We start from the raw sequence: 18,707 nt of genomic DNA, 5'->3' as shown, positions 1-18,707 counted from the left end.
TCCTTGATACCAAGCATGTGTTCTTTATACTGTTTTCCTAAATCCTGGGCAGAGTAGATGCTCAACGAGCATTTTGGAAGGAAGGAAGGAAGATAGGAAGGAAGATAGGAAGGAAGAGAGGAAATGAGAGAGAGAGGAAGCAAGGGAGGAAGAGGCAAAAGTTTACATATAATGTTTACAAAGATACTCAACAAAGTAGAACATGTACTTAGTTTGATGAGTCATTTGATTAATAACGAAGTATGATTTATTTAAGATTCAAATACAAGTTATAATTTAACGGGTACTCTGGGCCTGACATAATGAAAAATAAGTGCAATACATTTTAAAGGCTTTCGAGTCTTAAGTATAAACTAAACAGATGAGATTTTTCAACCTTAAGAATTACCTGGGATATTAGCTTTGGAAAGTGTAAAAGGCAAAAAGAGGGAAATTGCTGAAATGAAGTCAGGGGGATTATTTGCATAAATATGTACAGTCACTATAAACTTCCAAAGGAATTTAAAATCACAATATAAACTTCCAAAGGAATAAAAAGGAATTGCTAAAAGAAAGCAGCTTTACTTATTGTCTTTATGTATTGAACCAAAATATTTTAGTAAGTCTTACTGTTAAGTGGTTGATTTAATTCTTTGTAAAGTTATTTTTTTAAAACCTGGATAATGTAAATATGTTGGTTAATCATTGGAGAACTCCCAGTCTTCTTCTTTGTTCCACTTCTTAAACAACCAGAAGATTGTAAATCCTTGAAGTTTCCTTGGAGTTATCTTAGGTAAAGTCCAAAGTTTAAGGTAGTGTTCCATAAAGCATAAATCTCACGACCAAAGTCCCTAAATCTCACCACCAAAGTCCCCTAAAGCAGAGAAGGATCCAAGGACACTCAGCATTCTAGGTTAGTCCTTGCTTAGCCTGCTTTCAACCTGTTTCTTTAAAGATTCATCATACTTGGCATTTCACCCACGACCTATCCAGCTTTTCTTTAAAATATACTTTTTTTTAATCTTAGAATAGTTTTACTTATTTATTTTTTAATATTTATTTGGCTGCATCAGGTCTTAGTTGCAGTGCATGGGCTTCTCTCTAGTTGTGGTGTGCTGGCTTCAGAGCGCATGGGCTTAGTTGCCCTGTGGCATGTGGGATCTCAGTTCCCTGACCAGGGATCGAACCCGCGTCTCCTGCGTTGGAAGGTGGATTCTTAACCACTGGACCACCAGGGAAGTCCCCTAGAACAGTTTTACATTTATAGAAAAATCGCAACAATAGTACAGAGAGTTCCCATACACTCTGTACCCAGTTTCCCCTATTATTAGCATCTTACATTAGTAAGTTACATTTGTTACAATTAATGAACCAGTATTGACACATTCCTATTAACTAAAGCCATAGTTTACTCAGATTTCCTTAGTTTTAGCCTAATATTCTTTTTCTGTTCCAGGATCCTGTCCTGGGTACCACCTTTCCTTTTGCTGTCAAATTTTCTTGGGTTCCCCTTGGCTGTAACAGTTATTCAGACTTGCCTTGTCTTTGATGAACTTGACAGTTTGGAGGACTAGTGGTTAGGTATTTTGTAGAATGTCCCTCAGTTGGGATGTTTTTCTCATGATTAGATTACAGGTTTTTGGAAGGAAGACCCCAGATGAAGGGCACCTCTCAATACATCAAATCAAGAGAACATACTACCAATGTGACCTCTCAGTGTTGATGTTGACCTTGAGCTCCTGGCTGAGGTAGTAGTATCTGTCAGTTTTCTCCACTGCAGAGTTAACTCTTTTCCTCCTGGTTCCAGACTGTCCTCTTTGGAAGGAAGTCACTAGGCACAACCCACACTTAAGAAGTGGACAGTTATCTTCCACCTCTGGGAGGGCAGAGTACAGAAATTATTTGGAATTTTTTTGCACAGCCAATTTGTCTCTTCTCCGTTTATTTATTTATTCAATCATTTATTTATATACACATTATGGGTATTTATTTTTACTTTCGGTTGTAATCCAATTCTACTTTATTTTCTTGCTCAAATTGTTCCAATTTTGGCCATTAGGAGCTCTTTTAGTTGGCTTCTGTGTCCCTTTGACATATGTCTATCATTATGGGGTTTTCTTTTTTATCACTTTTTACAAAAACCTTCCGGCACAATAAGATACTTCAGACTCAACTTTGGTGTTTCCTGCCCCAGTCCTAGCATCAACCATGTCTCCAAGGAGCCCTAGTTCCTTTTACTGGAGGATGCTATAAGAAACCAAGGTTTGAGGTCTAGGTATTCTTGGTGTCGTTGCTTCTAGGTCCTCTCAGCTGACAGAGAAAGGAAATTCATGTGTGTATATTAACTTGTATTTATATGAATGTCTATAAATATTTGTATATGTAACCAAATATTTGTATATGTAGCCATACAGACACATCTATACGTCTATTCAGCTAAACATACAGTGTTTCCAGTGTGGATCCATTAACATATGGATCATTCTAGCCTTCTCCCTTTGCTTATCTGTAAACTCTCATGCCAACAATGAGAAATCTGACTCCACTGTCGGTCATTCATTTACTTAATTGTCAATTTCCAGCATGCAGGTATAGTAAATCTGAATTGTGCATCTGTACCCCTGTGGGAAACAACTTTATCAACTCAAGCACAAAGCTTGCTTTCAGTTTCTTTTGCCTTTGGTCTTACAGACTCCACTTACTTCCAAAGTTACTAGGGTCAACACCAATTTCCCCCAAGCCCGAAACCCCTTGATGGGTTGTTTTACGCATTTACAGTATAGTTAACTTGTCTCCTCACATTCTGCATTCCATCTCTGGGATCCCCAAACTCCAGATGATTTTTTTGAATTTGCATACATTGAGGTTCATGCTTTAGTATTAAAATAATGTTTTAAATTACCTAACATCTAGCAAAACTGATAAACTATGGCCTACCTTGCGTCAGGCCCTATAACAATGTCATTCGGTGGGGCTTCATCTTGTAGTCTCCTCGGAACAGCCCTGATGTGTCCCTGCATAATCAAGGCCCAGGCACCCCAGTCTAGGAAGCACGGACTACGGAAACTGCCTTGTGATATTTATGGCCGCGTCTCTGAAATTCTAGGATTCCTTAGGTTTGTGTAACCACATTTCTCTTAGCGGTTCCAGAATCTGCAAAACACGATCTGTTTGGAGAACTGCATTTACATAAAGTTAGAGTTTTTTTTCTTGTTGCTCTTTTGCTCCTAGGAAGAAAGTAATTTAAACTGCAGGGGAGAATAATAACTACTGAAGTCAATACTAGCTTTTGTCTAGAACAAATGCCATCAGCGCAACTTAAATTAGAATCCCCTTTGTCAGTCTGGGTTTGCTGAAAACAACGATTAAGTTGCTCTGCACTCACAAGCGATCTGCTGCTATATTGTTTTTTTATGGGCTTTATTTGTTGCACCAACCACATTATCCAAACAGCATGTGCAAAATTATGCCAATGAAGGACAGGCAATGGTTGTGTGTTGCTGTTATTGTTGGGTGGGGGTGAGGGATAGGACTGGCTGGAATTAGCACATTAACAAATAAATTGTCGTCCTGAAGGACTTTCATGCTTTGTAAATCTTTCCAACTTCATTTTACCTAACTCCCAGGATGATCGTCCACCACATGATGGTATAAAGTTGTCCCCAGTGGGGAATATTTATTTCTAATGGTGCCATGACAGATTGAGGACTTGGTAGGAGCGATGCTCTGGAGTTGTATGATTGAGCTGAAAAGTTTAAGAAAAATATACTTAAAATCGTAACATTTATGTAGTAAGGCACTGGACTGTATCTTTTGTTTGTTTGTTTAAGCTACTATTTTTTAAACATCTTTATTGGAGTATAATTGCTTTACAATTGTGTGTTAGTTTCTGCTTTATAACGAAGTGAATCAGTTATACATATGTTCCCATATCTCTTCCCTCTTGCTGGATTGTATCTTTTGATGTGCTGCCCCACTGAGAGATTGCAAGCATCCCTGGGGGTGGAGCCTCCCCTGTGGTAGGAGGGACTGCTGGGTGGGACTTTTCTGCATGTTAGTTATAGATCAAACAGCCACCTGTTGTGCAATGGGAAACTTGGAACCCAGAGAAGGAATCTAGAAGCAGATGCTTCAGGTTGAGATGTCCTTTGGCGCTTAGCAATGTCGATTAGGTATAATAACAGAACTCCACCTCTGAAGAGATAGAAAAAGGTTTCCCCCAAACTTTCCAGAATATTATTTTTGTTCACAGAAGCTAAGCATACTTTGTCATCCAAATACTTGGTTTTGAATGACTGGGAGGAAGAACCAGCTTAGTCAGGAAGGACAAGCTTACCTGAACTGTTCACTTCAGGCTGGAGGAAGGGCTGAGAAAAGGAGTGGCTGGGCTGGGTCATGCAGCCTGGACTGTTGTCACGGCCCCCACGAGTGGTGATTTCAGGTGAAAAGTGCCTGACATTGGGAGGGTTCTCAGGACTCCCATGATCGCCATGCCCGAGCTCTGAGGGTCAGACTCTACCTGCTTAAGACAAGGGTGGGATTTCACCCAAAGGGAAGAAGTAATGATCTCTTATCCCAGAGGAAGAGGAGGCTCGGTTTGGACCAGGCTGAGAAGATTCTTCTCTTTTTTCTGGGAACCGAGTTGGGCTTGGACTCTGAACTGCGGAGGTGGGGACGGTGCCAGGGGAGGCCCATGGAACCTAGACCGGGGTGCAGAGGTTGGGTCTGAGCCTGAAATCCTGACAGTATCCAACTCTAGAAGCAGTTGTGAATTTCACCGAGCTTATGACCAAGTCTTCTGTAAGGTTTTATGAAAAACCTGATCTCAGATGTACTATGTACAGATGTATTGCAGGGGGTTAAGGAGAATCAGACCCCCTCTTGGAGGCTGGAGAAAAGGATGCTATGAGGACAGAGATGCATGGCCCAGTAGAGTTGCACTCTTATATAAGAAGCAGCAGCAGAAGGCTGCAGGCCAAGAAGCATGAAAAAAGCAACCCCCCAAAACTTACCCCTGAGAACATATGTGATGGCACCTTGAGAAACCTCAGATTAGCTGGGAGGCATGGGGTGAGGGTGTATGTGGGTGTTGGGGAGTGGGGGCTACATCTGAGTAACTAAATCAGGAGGGGCTCATGCAGTAATGTCTTGGGAGGGCAAAGATGGGAACCTAATTTCAGTTCAAGGTCACAGTTTGGAAATGTGAAGGACACAGAAGTCCCACTTAATTTTCTTCAGCTCCTAAGCATGTTTCTACGAATTTTATCCCGTGAAAGGAATGCTACTGCACATCAGAAACAAATTCAGTGGCTAATTTGAAAAAGCAGTTATTTAAAAATAGAACAATATTTCAAACATTTTAAGCTAAGGCAGCACATGGGAGTCACATTGCCCCCTTTCTCTTCTTCCCATAACTCCGACGTATGTGCTTTCTTGTGCACACAAGTTCACTCTTCTCTCTCAAACATCCTTAGCACAAGTGGAGTACTTATGTTCTTTACAATCCTAAAACCTTCGATTATAACCCACGCTAACATAACAAAGGTAATAAAATGTGGAAGCTTGCCAAACATTTGTAGAGTACTGTGCCATTCACAAAGCACTTCAAAAATATTTGATCTCATTGGAATAACACTTTCTTGCCAGCGTAGCTGTGTAGGTTTCTTTCCATTTTATTTTATTTTATTATTTTTATTTATTTATTTATGTATGTATGTATGTATGTGTAAGCAACAACTCATTTTTAAAGACTGGGCACAGACATGAGCTCCCATTAGCTTTCTAGATTCAGCACACAGGAAAACAACGTTCAGTTTCCTTTTTTGGTATCACATGCTCGATCTCTAAACAGATACATGAAGTGGGTCTCTAAACTGTGAGTGGAAGTAAGCTAATCATTGACATTCCAGACACTTTGCTACTTGACACACTTAAACAAAAAATGGCCAGCCGCTCTGCAAACTAAGTTTCTACTCTGGAGAAAAATGATCCCCTTAAGGGGCCCACACAGCTCTGCTGAGGTTCCTGGTAGACTGTGACCTGTCTGCTTGTTTTTTTTTCCAGCATCCCTTGGAGTACCCTGCTCAGAGACTGGCACAAAGGGAGTGGGTATCGTCGTTGAACAGGAAAAAATAAGGTAATTGCCACCAAAGGAGCACTCCCTCAGTCCCAAGCCTTTGCTAACAAGTGCCAGATTGAATCCTCTTAACTACCATGTGATGTATTGATTATAATCCTATTTCACAGGTGAAGAAACTGAGGCTGTGATAATGTGATATAATAAGAAATATATATTTGGTCTTTGTCCTCGGTTCCTGGCACAGAGATCCTACAATCCTTGTAATTTCCTGAGCAATAGGGGTGATAAAGAGCATATTTTGTTATCATATTTGTTGTAGTCCTCAATTCCTGACTCAAGGGCTTCTAAGCTTTTGGGATCTCTGGAGTGATAAGAATGTCATTCTTATGCTAATGAAATGACTGGTGGCTGGGGTCCTCTGAAGAGCCTCAGGATGGGGGCTGGTCACTGGAAAGACCACAATGAGAGGATCGGAACTTTCATCCCTACCCCCTGACTTCCGGGTGGAGGGGCGGAGCTGGAGACTGAGGTAATCACCAATGGCCGTGATTTAATCAATCATGCCTATGTAATGAAACCTCCATAAAAAGCCCTAAACTGCTTGGGGGCGGGGGTTTGGGGTGATTTAAAGAGTTCCTGGTTGGTAAACCGACTGAGGTGCCGGGAGGGTGGTATGCCCACATACCTTGTCCTGTGCATCTCATCCACTGACTGTTGTAAGTTGTATCCTTTATAAGAAGCTGGTAATAATAAGTAAAGCTTCTTCCTGAGTTCTGTGAGCTGATCTAGCAAATTACCAAACCCGAGGAGAGGATGGTGGGAATCCCCGATTTACAGCCGGTGGGTCAGAAGTATGGGAGGTCCAGAACTTACACTTGGTGTCTGAAGTTTTGTGGGACTGAACCCTCAGCTTGTGGGATCCCATGCTAACTCTGAGAAGCTAGTATCATAACTGAGTTAAATTGTAGGACACAGTTGGTGTCCAGAGACTTGGAGAATTGCTTGGTGTGGAAAACCCACACTTGGATATCACAACTGCTATGAGTAAAAATGGTTTATAGAGGCTCAGAGAGATTAACTTGTCTAACTCCACACAGCCTAAGAGTGTAAAAGCTGGTATTTGAACCGAATTCCTCAGATTTTAATTCCGTAATACCATGTTGTCTACTGTGTTATCTGTTTAACTTCTGGAACATTCTTATTAATCCTGGTGCTGATAAAAAATGTATTTCATGAGAAACCCACAGTGGCACTTCAAAATGAACATTTTTGTAATCTTTACGAGAGAAAAACAAAGCATAAATACACCACTGAATGTCACAGTGAGTGGCTGAAGTGCTACGTCTGGAAATTAAGTCTCTGGTCCCAGGTTCACTATGGACTAAAAATATTAATTCTGATAAAATAGGTGGTCTCTCACTTTTGCTTATTTTGTTTTACTCTTTCAAAACATAAGCAACTCATTATCTGTGTTTTTGCTTATGAGATAATATTAAACTTCAGGAAACCACATTGTTCACTTCAGTGGAACCAGCTGGGGAAAAGGCATGATAAAAATTAGAAGGATCACTCCTGCTAACAATAATTCCACCACCAGCAGCAAAACCAACAGCATAATCATCACCACTACCCTACCACCAGTAAGACGACCACCACCACCATCACCATCAGCATTAGGTTTTCTTGGGACAAGACAGAAGGGGTCGATTTCTCTTCCTTATGTGGATATCACATTTATGACTTCCCTTTCACTAAAAAGTTATGTCCCATCACTATCCAAGCCTATTCAGACTTCAAACATTGAAACATGGTTTTGACAGGATACAGAGTTTTAGTAAGTAAAAACAAAGAACTAAGCCACATTAATGGCAGGGGTAGTTTACAAACTCTTTTTGATCAGTCAGATTTTTTTCATCATTTATATAGAAGTGGTCAATTTTCAAAAATGTCTTTGAAGTAAGTTTGAATATACGCTTTTTCTGACTTACCCCCACACCTCCGAAAACATGCGCGCGCGTACACACACACACTCGCTCACACACTCAGACACACTCAGACACACACACTCACACACACTCACATGATTCTATAATAACATTTAGCTCTTCCTTATGAATTTATGTTATACAAATACAAATGTCTCTCTCACTACTTGTCTTGCGAGGCCCTAGATTAACACACTGTATGACTAATAAACTGGGGATCAGACTTTGCTCTCTGCACAGCGTAGTTTCTAATCTATAGTGACCTGTGTTATGAGCACAATCCCTATGTTTAAAAATTGTAACAAGTAGATAATGACTAAGATTAATTTTCTTAATCAACCAGTTAGATTTTGAGCACACAAACAGATATTTTCCTTTCTAGATATCAGTATAAAATCTATTAAGAATCCATCTGAAACTGTTCTCAAAGTCTATGACATCTCTTATTTTACGATGGTAAACTCTCCCTATTCAGAATGGATTTGTTTTGAAAAAGGCCTCATTCAGAGGCAGGCTGTTGAGTAAAGGGAATAATCAAACTGAGTATGAAACTGTTTGTGTTTTGGTTAAAAACAAGCTTTTACTAAAATGTAATACAGTGATTCTGAGTGGGTAAGTAAAAATTCTGGGGATGGTGTATGTGTTGGTTATTTTGAAAATGCATTCTGAGATGGCAGACTGAAAAAGAAAATCCTTGATTTCATTAAATAAACAGTAAAAAACATTTCAACTTAAGTTTAAACTTTCTGGGATGGCATGATAAGTGTGGTGGGGTTTAGGACAGAGGATAGCTGATGGTCTTAAAAATTTTTTTTCACATGTCAAAAAGATGTATGAAAGGTTAAAAAACGTTGTAAGAAGACTTTTTTCTTGTGCGGCTTCTAACTTGATTTTTAAAGAAATTCACAAAATAGGACTCCAGAAATATTTTGAGAAATGGCCTCTGCAATGAAATAGAGGTATAGTCTTCTTAGGGCGACTGTTTTGAAGGTTAATGCTCATTTTAACATTAAAGTTCTAGTATACTCACTTAAAAAAATAGATTAGGGGCTTCCCTGGTGGCGCAGTGGTTGAGAGTCCGCCTGCCGATTCAGGGGACACGGGTTCGTGCCCCGGTCCGGGAGGATCCCACATGCCGCGGAGCGGCTGGGCCCGTGAGCCATGGCCACTGAGCCTGCGCGTCCGGAGCCTGTGCTCCGCAACGGGAGAGGCCACAACAGTGAGAGGCCCGTGTACCGCAAAAAAAAAAAAAAAAAAAAGGAAGACACATATGCTGGCTCCTACTCTGTAGTTTCTCTACTGTCTAATCTGAGAGGCAGGATGGGCAGCCAGGTACCCAGACACATATGGGCACCCAGGTGTGATGTGTTACCACACCCCAAACGGAAAGAGCAATATATTTCCTGCTCAGCACAACTCCCCTATTCTGGACGTACAGGTTTCACCAATGTCCAATTTCTTAGACAAGAAAACAGCTGGTCCAATGTAGGTTCACGAGTGATCAGTGTTTCTAAAATCTAAGACCCTTTGTTTCAGCCCCGTGTGGAAGTCTTGCATCCCCCCAGGCAGCTGTGCATTCATGGGAATCCACTGAAGTCATTTGTCGGGAAGGAATTCCCTGATTGGGCTTGGAACATGATGCAGCTATTTTTAGGGTTTCAGCTGGTGTCCTTACCAGTTCCACATGATCTAGAAGTTGCTCCACTTCCTTCTATTGAGATAATTTGGGAAATGAGTGTTAGATGGAATTTCAGTCTCTGCATCTATCATTACTGATGTTTTAAAATAAACAAGTTCTTAGAATTCTTTCCACCAACCGGAAAAAATCTAGTTGCCGCTTCAGGTTTGAGTGCCTTAGGAAATTATGGGAAAAATCAGCTAAAGCGAGTTGAGAATCTTGGGCCTCTGTCACTATACGAGTAAGTCAAAGAAGGAGGCTCGCTTGGGACCAGCTTGCCAGGTAATTTTCACACTGGACTCTGCTGAGCATCACTGTAAAGGATGACAGATTGTGAGATGGTAGGGCAGGGTCACATCCTCTACATCCCCTGGGGTGCTTGTTAAGACTCTCAGACTCCACCCAGATCTTCTGATCAGACTCCTCAGGGGTTAAACCCAATAACTTGCATTTCTTATGGACTCCCGGGTGACTCTTAAACACACGCAAAAGCTTCAGAATCACTGCCGACTGTCCATAGATTTAGGAGCTGGAAATTGGGGTCTGGGCTGCCCCCATCCCCATTCCACATTCATCTACTTTACACATGGGAAGAAACACTTCTGTGGCCAAAAAATTTAAAAAGTTAGAAATAACTATTCCAGTGTAAACATCTGAAAAAGACCTTCTCATGCTTATTTTTACTGATGATTTCTTTCTAGTTAGAATACAAATGAATGCATAAGAAAGTGATTTTGTCCAGAAAACTTCAGGATATAGAAAGCCACTTACTTCATTCATCTACCACAAGGACCCAGTTCTGCATCTCCAGCTGCAACTGATCTGTAGGATTCGGGAGACTCCCAGGAGTGTTGGGCCAGGGTGTCTGGGATTAATGGCCAGCCACCATTGCACATCCAGGACCCTACTCCCCAGTCTACTTCTCAGATTTGGCCTTCAGCCCAAGAGCTCCTCATTGCAAAGTTTAAGAATGTGACATATACAAGCATGATCACAGAATGCATTCCATATGCTGGCTTTTGGGTCACACAGAATGAAGACATTAAGAACATGTTAATATGGTTGCTTGTAAGACAATTTTGTGGTTTTTGCTGTCCTAAATACCTGAAGTAAGTCTTTCTTATTGTGTCAAATTTAACAAGAAATCTAGAAGATGAAAGGAAGTAGTGGAACTAAAACTTCCAAATTTTAACTCATATAATATACCATTGAGTTTCACATGTTATGAAAACTTATTACTATGACTCAGATAAGTTTCGTAGGGTAAAAACTTCAAATCCATAAAAATACAGTACATAGTAACTCACAAATGTTAATTAATTTATTAAGCATCTAATATATACAAAGCTCCATTCTATATATTTTGTGAGAACTACAAAGGGGATAATATATTGATTCAGGCTTTCAAGGCATGTACGATTGAACAGAGTGTAAAGGAGAGGAGTAATGCTCATATAAGACTCTGTAGCAAATGCAAGGATTAGAGCTCTGTCGTTATATATGAGAGAAGGGGAGGTCTGAGTGCTTCTTTGAAGCTGTTTTACTTTCACAAAGGTATACTTTTTAAAGATGGTACCTTTTGCCATGGATTCTTTGCTGTATTTGTGTGTGTGTGTGTGTGTGTGTGTGTGCGCGCGTGTGCGTGTGTGTCTGCCTTCCTCTGAGTATTTATTTCTGTATGTTTTGGCTCTGGCTTTTATTTTACAGGTTATTAAAAGAGTACATATGCACTAGAATATTAAAAAGTTAACCTAGAGGCAATTACTGTTGTCAGTTTCCTATATATCTTTTAGAGATATCCTATGAAATTATAAGCATAATGTACATACATATTCTCTTCTAATCCCTCCTTTTTAAAAAGCAATAAATATTAGCACATGATATGCACCATTTTTGCTTTTACCTTGGAGATTATTTCCAAGAAATACATATATAGTTATTGCACTTTAAAAATGGCTGCAGTCTTCCCTGGTGGCGCAGTGGTTGAGGGTCCGCCTGCCGATGCAGGGGACACGGGTTCATGCCCCGGCCCGGGAGGATCCCACATGCTGCTGAGCGGCTGGGCCTGTGGGCCATGGCCGCTGAGCCTGCGCGTCCGGAGCCTGTGCTGCGCAATGGGAGAGGCCCGCGTACTGCAATAAATAAATAAATAAACAAAAATAAAAATGGCTGCAGAATATTGTATTATCTGAATTGTATTCATAGTATTCTTTTATCCATAATTATTTTAACTAATTCTCTATAATAGTCATTTATAAAGTTTCCAGTTTGTTGCTGTTTCAAAAATTTCTAGAAGTAGGATTGTGGAATATATGCACTGTATGCATATATGGTTACCTTGGAAATTTTTAATATGAATGTAAAGTCTAAAGTTAATGAATACCTTTACCACTCACCCAAACAATCCAATGTATAAACACTTGAACTCCAATCACCTCCTCCTTACTTCTATAGCATTGCTGTATTTTAGTTTTATCTTTTTTGTTTAACTCTGAAAGTATATTATTGTTGTTTTCCACATTAAAAGTTTGTTTATATATACCCACAATTTTACATATTTCTTTACTCACCATTCTTTCTTTCATCCCAGACCTTTCGTCTAGGATTAGTTTCTTTCTATGTGAAATGCTTATTTGGAAGTTCTTAAAGCCAGGGTCTGTTAGTTGGAACCTCTATTAGTTTTTATTTACCATAAAATATCTTCATTTCATCGTCATATTTGAAAGATAGATTTGTGGGTATAAAATTTTAGTTTTTGAGTTATCTTTTTCTCAGCATATTGAAAATATTATTCCACTATCTTCTGATTTTCATTATTTCTGCTAAGAAGTCAGCTGCCAGTATAATTGTTACCCCTTTGCAGATGATTCTTCTTTTCTGGCTGCTGTTAAGATCCTCTTATTATGTTTTTTCTACAGTTTGATTGTGATATGTATAGTTGTGGATCTTAAAAAACTTAATCTTCTTTGAAAGATTCATCTTTCAAATATGAGAATTTGAATCTTTTGACAGTAACAGAAAATTCTTAGCCATTTTCATTTTGAATATTGCCTCTTCTCCATTCTCTTTATTACATCCCTCTGAAAATCTGATTGTGATTTTGGGATTCTGAAACTCACTCTATGCTACAAGATTCTTAATATCTTTCTAATTTTCAGCACTTCATTTTCTCTCTCTGCTGCATTAGTGTAATTTCTGTTGAACCATTTTCCATTTCAGTGAATCAGTCTTAAACTGTGCCTGTTGTGTAGCCTGAAAATTGAGCTTTGACTTTCAATCACTATATTTTTGTTTTTAGACATTCTTTTGGATTCTTTTTGAATTTTCTTGATTGATTTTATAATCTCTCATTCATGACTCCTGTTTATGTGTTTGTTGTACTGCTGACTATGGACTCATGTTCCTTGGAACTTTATCTGTAGTAGTCTTTGAAGCCTTAGTTGAAAGTAATTTCCTTCAAAGATAATATGCATTTACTTCTACCTTGTACAGCAGGGCACTACGCACTAGGGGCTATTTTAAAATCAGTTCTAGATTTGAAGTAGTGTGAATTTGGGCTGAATATTCCCAAGAAAACTAGATTATGGTTATGAATTCTCAGGGGAGAGATTTTTTCTCTTCAACCCAGCTCCAAGGTTGAGAGACACAAGCACTTTTTAATGGTCCCTTCTGTGGGTTCTTTGGTTTGTCTGCTGTTCCTAGATTACTCATGGGTTTTCCTTTCAGACTCCCCCCTTTGGTTGCACATGAGGATTTGTCTTATGCCTCACAGTTTGCACAGTTGTCAAAAACAGAAGCTCAAAATAATCATGATTTAAAAGATTTCCCCAGAGCAAAAGCCAGATTCAGTGCTTAGTTACCTATATATATTTCTCCTTTTAATTAACTTTTACCCTCCATTGATTTTCTTTTCTCCCTTATTCATGAGTGCATTTATAAAGAGGTTTATTTTTTTAAATAAAAGCAGCATCTATCTTTGTTGTTTTCAGTGGAAGAGCAGATCAGGCTATCTCTCTAAAATTATGTCAAGAAACAGCAGCCCATAAAATTCTCAAGAGCTGAGCTTCAGTTCCTTCCCACAGACACTTTAATTCTTGTCTCTCTGAGGCATACACTAAGATCACGATAATGGGGGCAGTTACAGTGCAGTGCAGTGGGGATGCTGGTGCCTTTGATGGAAAAGTGAGGGCTTTCACTTCTGCTGTAGCAGCAGGACTGCACTGGCACTACATTCTTCTGCTCACCCAGGTCAGGGGGATGTTGTGTGAGTTCCTCTTACATCCAAACATTTCTGGCACCGCCAAAGTTTCTCACCTGATACTAATTGTATGACCAACTTTGAAGAAAGTATTAACCTCAAGTTGAATAACTATATCTATCTGTGTTTATGGCACTGGGGTTACAGGAATAATCTGGTGAGTCTTCCGAGAGTGGATTTGTCTGCTCCTGTTGCCATAACAAAATACCACAGACGGGGTGGCTTGAACAACAGAAATTTATTTTCTTGTGGTTCTGGAGGCTGGAAGTCCCAGATCAAGGTCTGGCAGGGTTGGTTCCTGGTGAGAACTCTCTTCCCAGCTTGCAGATGGATGTCATCTTGCTGTGTGCTCACATGGTCTTTCTGAGGTGCCGGCTTGGGGGAAGAGAGAGATAGAGAGAGGGAGATTGAGGGGGAGAGAGAGAGGGCTCTCTTCTGTCTCTTCTTATAAGGGCACCAAACCTATCTAATCCAATTGGATTAGGGATCCACAGTTACGACCTCATTTAACCTTAATTACTTCCTTAGAGGCCCAACTCCAAATACAGCCACTCTGGGGGGTTAGGGCTTCACCATATGAAATTGGGGGGGGGGGCGGACACAAACATTCAGTTTGTGAATGAACTCACCTATACGAATGTCAGGTGTTAGGGGACTATTACAGGTTACAATCCGAGGCAGTGACAGCCAGTTTTAGCCCTTGGAGGGCTTTGCTCTGATGTTTACCTGCTTGTTGATACACTAGGCCTGTGTTTCAAAGCAGGGTGTTTAAATCTCAAAGGGGTGGACAGTGCATTAGGAGAAAGGATAAAATATTAGAGCCCTATTTATAATTATTTCATCTTATCGTTTTACAATTTGTTTTTGTGTTTTTTATATATATGGAAAGTATTTTACTACACTTATACATGTATGTAGTTTATATAATCATAAATGTACTCATAACAAGGAACATGTCTAGAATAATTACTGAGGGGTAGGGAATCACAAAGTCCCAGGGATCACTTGCAAGGAAGGAAGATGGCCCTTTTCAAGGTATAGGAATCCATGAACACAGTTAAGATATAAAACTCGATAATAAGAATAGATCACAAGAAAAAACCATCAGAGAAGTAGAGACTGTTGATAGAAGGAATGAGAAGGATAAACCATGCCACCCCAACCCAGGAGGAAAGGAAAAGAAAAATGAGAATGAAGAAAGTATTGTTATTATTTCCCAGTAGCTTTTAGCTGTCTCTGCTGTGTTTGCCCTACTGATTCTTTTGTTGTTGTTGTTAAAGATTTTTCTCTTTTTTAAAAAATTAATTAAGTTTTGGCTGTGTTGGGTCTTCTTTGCTGCGCGCGGGCTTTCTCTAGTTGCCGTGAGTGGGGGGCTGCTCTTCGTTTGTGGTGTGTGGGCTTCTCATTGCAGTGGCTTCTCTTGTTGCGGAGCTCAGGCTCTAGGCGCGTGGGCTTCAGTAGTTGTGGCACATGGGCTCAGTAGTTGTGGCTCACGGGCTCTAGAGCACAGGCTCAGTAGTTGTGGCGCACGGGCTTCGTTGCTCCGCGGCATGTGGGATCTTTCCGGACCAGGGCTCTAACCCGTGTCCCCTGCATTGGCAGGCGGATTCTTAACCACTGCACCACCAGGGAAGCCCTGCCCTACTGATTCTTAATAATCCCATTTGTGGCGTGACTCCAGCTAACCACAAGTGATAATCATAAGTGTTTGCTCTCACAGAGTACCATGATTTCTTGCAGAGGGCTCTGAGTTGCTCAGAGTTTATCCTGAACCATCTCTGTGTTTCCTTCATAGAAAGAATAACGTTTGGCCTTGACCCAAACATCCTCTCTGCTGATTAATTCGAGAATTGAAAAGCAGAGTTAACTGCACTTCACCAGTACTCTTGAGGTGCAGGAAAACACATTAAATTGTTTTCTTTGAGAAGGTATTTTAAAACTTGATGTGTTGGATTCCCTTCTGAAAAGGGAAAAACCAGTCAGGGGATTGGCTACCCTTCAGTAATGGGTGAGAAGGAGTCCTCTATGGGGTTATAAAGAGGCCCAGAGCTTCGGTCCTTTCCTATCTGGCCCCCACAAGGATGTAGAGTTCTATGTGCAGCCCCCAAATTGCCTGAAAATCAGAGCGGCCGCTTCTACTCAGATCCCAGTCAGTGCTTGTCTCTCGGAGGCAAAAACACAGGCATCCATGCACAAAGAGCAAATGTCCTTGTTGGCAACAGGCATTTGCAGAGAATCTGGGCTGGATAAAGGGAAGGGGAAGATTTTCCGTGTCTCATGATACACAGAGAGTCAGTGTGCATGCCCGGGGCCAGCGTGGAGGCAGGATGGGTCTAACTCAATGAGTTTATTCTCTGCTAGGTGTTGAAGGTACAGAAACACATAATGCAGTTTCCCTTCCAGGAAGAGTTCACACATAGTACAGGGCTCAGTAATTTGCCTAAAATTTTGTGCCAAATTATGTGTTCATTTGGATACAAGCATTTGTTTTTTCTGGGGATGTACTTCATAGATTGCAAAAAGGTCGTGACCCCCCAAAATGTTAAGAATGATTGTTCTACACAAATGCTTTTTCTTGGGCATCTTTTCATTCAAAAGGGATGTTAGTTCTTAGAATTAGATAGAAGCATCCAGGGCACACAGAGGGAGATATATACAGTTGGCAACACCTTTTCAGAGGTCCGGTCCTCTAACTCTTACCCTGCTGCTGAAGGGCCTGATAAAACGCTTCCAGGCAGATTGAGCTGGTGGCGTTGGTGGTGGCAGTGGTGATGGGAGATTCTGTTTTTTAAGGACTTCTAGGCTTTTATCTTTTTTTGACATTCACATGGATGACGGATAGATTTCTCATCAAGATTAAAATTTGTTAAATCCCAGCATAAGCACTTTGAGTAGAAGGAGAAGTTTCCATCATAATATTTTTAAACTTTTCTTTTCCTATACATCTTCAAGGAAGACAGATCTATAACAAAAGTAATGTGTGTGGCAGGGTGTTTGTTGGTTAGTGAGAAGCTGTCGTTTTAGTGGTTAAGGGCACAGACCCTGGAGCCAGGCTGCCTGGGTTCAAGTCCCAGCTCCTCCAATTTGTCACTACTTAATCTCAGTTTCCTCGTCTGCAAAATGGGAATAATAACAGTATCTGCCTCGTTGGGTGGCAATGATTTGACGAGCTAATGTATGTGAAGACCTTAGAACAGTGCCTGATTGCTTATAAATGCTACCTTAGCACATTCTTAATGATACCTCCCCCTCCAATCCCTCTAGACCCTACCTCTGCTCTCCATTCAGTAACTAGATGGTGGTAGGTGATCACTCTCATAGGGAAGCAATGTGAAAGCAAAGATCAGAGGAAAAAGTCTCCTCATGGCCTTTGAGTTTCAGAAGAATAGGCTTTGAGGAAATGGAAACAGGACAGAGGTAACAGACTATCAATCTCAGATGAGTAGTCGGAAGGGCCCTCCCTTCACCCTCACATACACACTGGCTAGAAAAGGATGCCACAGGCTGGAAGGAGAGTGAATTGGATCGGGCAGTTATGAGACCTTAGATGCTGGGAGGTCCCTAAGGAGGCTGCGAGCCCTGGTTCCACGTCAAGCGTGAGGGATGCTGGAACCTAAAACCAACCCAACAAAAAGAGAACAGAGTGAGCCCACGTCCTGTTTCTTTAATGTTCTGGGGAAGTGACAATGACTCTATACTGTGACTTGTGGCCTTATAGATTTCTCCGGGCCCCATCATGACCCCAACATGATTTCTTGGTCCCCAAGCGTGGCAGAGTATGGGAATGAGGCAGCCCCAGCGACCACCTGGGCGGACAGTGTGTGACATGAGATGGTGCTTCCCAGCAGGAACCAGGATGAATAGACAACACTGAGGGTGAAGACCAGGTCTGCCCTCACCCCGACACCACGTTAACCCCCTGGTGCTCAGATGCCACACTCGGGAAAACAGAAGACTCACCCCGCCATCTCAGGAAAAAAATGGAACTTGAAATAAAAATTAAATCGAGTTATGAAAAATTCAAGATTGCTTTTCAGCACATTTGAATTTGCAGACAGAGACTTATACCTACTCTACCTATTCCTTCGTGACTCAGTCGTTGTCCTCATTCGGGGAAAGTGAACGAAGTTTTGGCTTGAAAGATTTAGTTCAATATCCGAGTCAGCAGGGTGCATCTCCTCTGCCCGTCAAGGCTGCACACACTGAGAAGAGACAGGGAACTGGGGAGCAGTGGACCCCTGAGATCACAATCACAACACGTCAGGCGGGGGGAGGGAGATGAGCAGGCGCTGGGAGCTCTCCACTGGGAGGGACGGGGAAGGGGAGCATTGCTCCGAGGGCTGGACCTCTATCCAAGGCAGGGACTGTGGGAACATCCATGCCCGTAAGATGGGAGTACTGTAATCCTAGCTTCCTGTTCTGTTCCAGCCAGGATTCTCTACACAAGCATTAATGGATGTCTACTCTATTCCAGGTATTGTGTTGGATGCAGGGAACGTTCCTGGATGAATGAGAGGGGGTCTCTGCCCCCAGAGTGTCCATTTGTAATAGGGGCGGGGCAGGCACATGGCTGTTAGCGAGCCACCCGTAGTGGTCCTGCTCAGCCATTGGTCGGCCTCGCAGGGGGCCCCTCCCCCAAGCAACTGGCCGTTAGTGAGAGACCCTTAGGGACCAACCCGTTAGGGAGTGACCGTTAACAGTCCTGCTCAGCCGTTGGTCGGCCTCGCA

At 41.4% G+C, this 18,707-nt stretch overlaps 1 long non-coding RNA gene across 1 annotated transcript in view; it reads left to right on the top strand.

The window, feature by feature from the left end:
• Nucleotides 1-18,707, top strand: part of LOC137216148 (uncharacterized) — a 171,564-nt gene that overhangs the window by 22,185 nt on the left and 130,672 nt on the right. Inside the window, exon 3 of the long non-coding RNA XR_010939613.1 lies at nt 6,043-6,115. This is a non-coding gene — a long non-coding RNA (uncharacterized lncRNA). The remainder of the gene's footprint in view (nt 1-6,042; nt 6,116-18,707) is intronic.

Source organism: Pseudorca crassidens, chromosome 21, assembly GCF_039906515.1.
Source record: "Pseudorca crassidens isolate mPseCra1 chromosome 21, mPseCra1.hap1, whole genome shotgun sequence".
NCBI lineage: Eukaryota > Metazoa > Chordata > Mammalia > Artiodactyla > Delphinidae > Pseudorca > Pseudorca crassidens.
The sequence above is the reverse complement of the archived record's forward strand: the minus strand, read 5'-3'. Positions and strand labels throughout refer to the sequence as shown.